This window comes from Tamandua tetradactyla, chromosome 11 (assembly GCF_023851605.1).
Source record: "Tamandua tetradactyla isolate mTamTet1 chromosome 11, mTamTet1.pri, whole genome shotgun sequence".
Taxonomy (NCBI): Eukaryota; Metazoa; Chordata; class Mammalia; order Pilosa; family Myrmecophagidae; genus Tamandua; species Tamandua tetradactyla.
Genome location: NC_135337.1, coordinates 93,098,465 through 93,104,634, shown reverse-complemented (window position 1 = coordinate 93,104,634; position 6,170 = coordinate 93,098,465). Strand labels below are relative to the sequence as shown.

The window sequence follows — 6,170 nt, the reverse complement described above, 5'->3', positions numbered from 1 at the left end:
TCATCTCAGAGCCCCTTTTATGTCCTTATTTCTCAAACTGTAGATGAAGGGGTTCAGCATGGGTGTGACAAGAGTGTATATCACTGAGGCTGAAGCACTTGAGTGTGCATTATGTGTAGTAAAAGTACTCATGTACACACCCAGACTTGAACAATAAAATAAACAGACAAATAAGAGGTGAGATACGCAGGTAGAAAATGCTTTATATTTCCCAGGAGCTGATGAGATTCCACGTATGGAGGAAACAATATTTAAGTATGGAAAAATAATGCCAATGAATGACCCTCCAGCTAGTAGTCCAGCTGCAAAGTACATCACTATGTCATTGAGAAATGTATCAGAACAAGCAATTTGAATCATATGATTAAGTTCACAGAAAAACTGGGGGATTTCCAAGTTGGCACAAAAGGACAGCTGCAACACCATTAATATTTGTAGTAAAGTATAAAGGAAACTTATAATCCAGGAGCCCAGAAACAGCAGGCCACAGAGCTGGGGTTCATGGTGACTGTGTAGTGCAGGGGGTGACAGATGGCCACAAAGTGGTCATAGGGCATCACAGTCAGGAGGAAGTCATCCAAAACTACAAATAATATGAAAAAGGACATCTGGGTGAGGCAGTCTGCATAGGTTATGCCTCTTCTCTGTGTCTGAATGTTCACCAGAATCTTTGGGACGGTGGTGGAGGACAAACAGATGTCTACGAAGGACAGGTTCGAGAGGAAGAAGTACATGGGTGTGTGGAGGTGGGAGTCAGTGATGGTGGCCAGGACGATGAGCAGATTCCCAAAGATGGTGACCAGGTACATGGACAGGAAGAGCTCAAAGATGAAGACTTGCAGTTCTGGTTCCCCTGAAAATCCCAAGAGAAAAAATTCTGAAATTCGTGTTTCATTTCCTGGTTCCATATGGTTGTTGTGACTACCTGGAAATAGAGAAAGGTTGACTAATTTTATAATAAACAGGCATTAATAATCTAGTGTAAATTTCATTTGTAGACAAAAATTATTCCTAGATTTTGTTTCTCAATCTGATTTGGGATCCCTTACCCAACTTTTGGAAAATACCATTCACAGTAACACATTATACATTTTAAGAGAAATTCATTCATTCATTTAAGGAATTCTTATTGTGTTCTGATGTTGTGCCATGCTCTAAGCAGTGGGCATGCAATGTGAAACAAGTGTCCATAATCTGTTGATGAAGAAATAATATAAGCACATAAACACATAATCACAGCATGTCAGATTATTATAAATGCAGTAAAAAGAGAAGGTATAGGCTCCCCCAGAACCAGTGGCTTCCAACGCACAGGGGTGGCCTGCAGTCTTGACTGGATTAGTACCTGGTTGGTTCCCTGTCCAGTGGGGCACTGCTGTGGGGAAGAGGTAAACCTGTGCCACCATATGCTGGGAAACCCAGGAAAGTGCTGTCTGGCAACCTGTTTTCCTGCCCAGTCTCTAAGCACCTTCTGAAAAGATCACCTACATAAGGTCACAGCCATGATTTGTCTGGGAATTACTGAACAACCATACACAAGCAATAACAAAGTCTTACAAGAGTGAGGGAAACTTACTATCAAGATAACATTATCGGGCAGGCAATGGTGGTGCAGTGGCAGAGTTCTCACTGCCATGCTGGAGACCTGGGTTCAATCCCTGGTGCCTGCCCATGTTAATAATAATAATAATAATAATAATAATAATAGTAATAATAACAATATCAAGATAATAAAGTGCTAAGAAACCAGCAAAAAACCCCACAGTATATGACAAAGCAGGAAGATATGATCAAGCCAAAAGAACAAATTAAAAATCCATAGGAGATAAAAAAACATTTGGAACAATGAATCAATCGTGTTCAATCAAATCTCCTAAATAACTTCAATGAGAAGGTTAAAGAAATAAAATAAACTCTGAAAGCCACTATAAGAGCTAAAGAATTTGAAAGAATGAATAGAAAAAGCAAAGATCTTCTGATATAAATGATCCTGTAGATTAAGTTAAAATATACTAGAGACACAAAACTAAAGCTGCAAGAGAAAAGTGATGCACCATACAAGGGATGCCACATTAGACTAAGTACTGACCACTCACTGTGAACAGGGCAAGCAAGAAGGTAGTAGAATGATATACTCAAGATTCTGAAAGAGAAAAGATTGCCAGCCATGAATTATTTATCCAGCAAAGTTGTCCTTCAAAAGTGAGGAAGAGATTAAAATCTTCACAGATAAACAAATGCTAGGCAAGTTTGTTATCAAGACATTGGTCTTGGAAGAGATAATAAAGGCAGTTCAACAAGCTGAAAAAAAAAGAAGAGAAAGAGACTTGGAGAAGAGGATAGAAATGATGACTAAAAAGATAAAAAGAGAGATAAATACTAGATTTGCCAAATCAAAGCTAAGGATAAAATGTTTGAAGCATGGCAGCTTTAACAATAATAACAGCAAATGTTAATAGACTAGATCTCCAATAAAAATATGCAGTTTGGAAGAATGGTTATAAAAATATGATTCATCTATATGCTGTTTATAAGACATTCATTTTAGACCCAAAGATACAAATAGGATGAAAGTGAAAGGATGGAAAAAGACATCCCATGCAAGCAATGACTAAAAAAAAAGTTGGTGTAGATATAGTAATATCAGATAAAACAGGCTTTAAATGCAAAGTTGTTATGAGAGACAGGGATGTTACACTGCATATTAATAATATGTAATTCACCAAGAAGAAATAGCAATCAAAAATTCTTTTTAACTCAATCAAGTTATTCTGAATGACATGAGATATACACCAGCAAAACTGAAGGAAGCAATAGAAAGTTCTCCAATAACTGTGGGAGATTTCAATACCTCGCTCACTTCAATACATAGAACAACAGTCCTTTGACAAGGAAATAGAGAACCTAAATAGTATGATAAATAAATTAGACCTAATATATATAAATATAGACTATTGCATGCTAAAACAGTAGGGTAGATATACTTCTCAAGTGTTATGGGACATTCTCCATGATAGATCATATGCTGGAGCACAAAACAGGTATTAATAATTTTAGAAAGATTAAAATTATGCAAAGCACTTGCTCTGATAATAATGGAATGAATCTGGAAATCAACAATCACTGACAAATTAGAAAATTCACAAATATATGTTGGCTAAGCAACATTCTTAAATAATCAGTGAGCCAAAGACAAAATTGCAAGCCAAATCAGTAAGTATCTGGTGATCAATGAAAAGGAGAATACAATATATCAATACCCATGGGATGCAGTGAAGCTGGTATTGAGAGGGAAATTTATAGCTCTAAATGCCTACATTAATAAAGGAAGAAAGAGCTAAACCAAAGGCCTAAATGAACAACTGAAGAAACTAGAGAAACAGCAGCAAACTAAAGTAGAAGAAAAGAAATAACAAATATTAAAGTGGAAATAAGTGATTACAGAACAAAATAATCATAGAGAGAATCAATCACACCAAAAAATGTGTTCTTTGTGAAGAACAAGAATCAACAAGCCCTTTGCTAGGCTGACAAAATCAAAATAAGAGAAGATCCAAATAAATAACATCAAAAATGAGAGGTTGCTCATTACCAAAGACACCCTAAAAATGAAAAAAAAAAAAAAAAAAGAGAAAATTTTGAACAACTGTATGCTAACAAACGAGACAACTTAGATGAGATGGACAGTTTCTTAGAAACACATGAACAAACTATATTGACTAGAGAAGAAATAGGAGATCTCAAAAAACCAATCAAAGTAGAGAGTCAATCAGTCATCAAAATCTCCCTACAAAGAAAAGCCCAAGACCAGATGGCTTCACTAGGGAAATTTACCAAACATTCCAAGGAGAATTAACCCCATTCCTACCCAAATTCTTCCCCCAACTGAAACGAGGAAACCACCTTAATCATTCTATGAAACTGACATCACTCTAATACTATGCTTGATAAATATACTACCCAAAAGAAAAACTACAGATCAATCTCCATAATGAATATAGAATCAAAAATTCTCAACAAAATATCTGCAAAATTGAATCCAATGACATATTAAAAGAATAATATACTGTGGTCAAGTAGGGTTTATTCCAAGGATACAAGAGTGGTTCAACAGAAGAGAATTAATTAATGTAATATAGCACATTAACAATTCAAAAGAAAAAAATCGCATAGTCATCTTGATTGATGCTGAAAAGGCAATCACCCAAATTCAGCATCCTTTCCTGGTTAAAAACAGATTAAGAGGTAGGAATTGATGGAAATTTCCTCAGTATGATAAATGACACATATGAAAAACCGACAATCAACATTGTACCCAGTGGTGAGAGACTGACATTCTTCCCTCTAAATTGAGAACATAGGGATGCCCACTGTCACCAGTGTTATTTATAATTGTGCTAGGGTTCTACTTGGAGCAATTAGAAAATAAATAGAAATAAAAGACATAAATCAGAAAGAAAGAAGTAAAAGTCTCATTATTCACGGACATGTTCTTATATTTCAAAAATCCTGAAAAATCTATGACCAACCTATCAGAGCTAATAAGCAAATTCAGCAAAGTGGCAGTATACAAAATCAACACATGAAATTCAGTAGTGTTTCTATACAATAATAATGAGCTAACTGATGAGGCAATTAAGAAAAAAATGCCCTCTCCAGCTAACACAATAAGCAAACTCACCAAAAAAAGGAAAGAAAAAAAATCCTATTCAAAACAGCAATAAAAAGAAAAAAAATCTAAGAATAAACTCAATCAAGAATGTAAAAGACCTGCACACAAAGCATTGCTAAAGGAAATCAAAGAAGACCCAAGTAGCTGTAAAGACATTCCATGTTCATGGATAGGAAGGTTAAATATCATCAATATATCTAATCTACCCAAATTAATCTACAGATTTAATGCAATGCCAGTCAAAATTCCAACAACCTACTTTGTAGTACTAGAAAACTTAGCCATCAAATGTATCTGGAAGTGAAAGGGCCTCAAATAAACGAAATCATCCTAAAAAGGAAGTATGAATTTGGAGGCTTATACTTTCTGACTTTAAATCTTTTCATAAAGTCAAAGTGGTCAAAAGAGCATGGTACTGGCACAATGATAGGCATTTTCATCAATGGACTCAAATGAAACTTAGAAATATACCCTCAGGTCTGCATTCAAATTGATTTTTGCCAAGGCACCCTAATCCACTGAACTGAGATGGAATAGTCTTTTCAGTAAACGGTGCTGGGAGAACTGGATATCCATAACCAAAGGAATGAGAGAGAAATCCTGGCTCACACACTATACAGAAATTATCTCAAAGTGAGCCAAGGACCTAAATATAAGAATCAGCACCATGAGACACCTAGAAGAAAATATAGGGAAATGTCTTCAAGACCTAGTGATAGGAGGTAGATTACTAGAACTTACGCTCAAATCAGAAAACTGATAAATGAGAACTTCACAAGATTGACCACTTATTTGCTTCAAAGGACTGTGTCAAAGGGTAAAAAGGTAGCCAATACAATTGGATAAAGTACTTGGTAACCACATAGCTGATATGGTTTGATATCCAGCATATTTTAGAAATCTTACAACTTAAAAAAAGGACGAACAACCCAAGTATAAAATGGGCAGAAGACATCTACAGACATTTCTCCAAAGACCTAATACAAATGGCTGCAAAGCACATGTAAAAGATGTTCATCTTAATTAGCTATTAGGGAAATGCAAATCAAAATCACAATGAGATCTCATCTCATATCTATATGAATGACTGTCAACAAATAGGAAACCACTAATGTTGGAGAGGATATGGAGAAGTAGGAATGCTTATTCACTGCTAGCAGTAATGCAAAATGGTACAGTCACAGTAGAAGAGAGTTTGGTACTTTCTCAGAAAAGCAAATATTGAGTTGTCTTCTGACTAGTCATTTCCCCTAATTGGTGTATACCCAGAAGTTTGGAAATAGTGATACAAACAGACATTTGCACACTGATGTTCATGAAACGTTATCCACAATTGCCAAAAGATGGAAACAATCCAAGTATGATGAGTGCCTAACAAACAGATGAGTGCATAACCAAAGTGTTGAATACACATGCAATAGAATATTAAGTGACAATAAGAAGGAATGGCATCCTGCTGCCTAAAACAAGATGGATGAACCTTGAGGAAACAATGCTG

General features: G+C 35.6%; 1 pseudogene; it reads right to left on the bottom strand.

Annotated features, from left to right (window-relative positions):
* LOC143649685 (olfactory receptor 7A17-like) lies at window positions 1–908 on the bottom strand (annotated as a pseudogene).
* Between the last annotated feature and the right edge of the window lie 5,262 nt (window positions 909–6,170).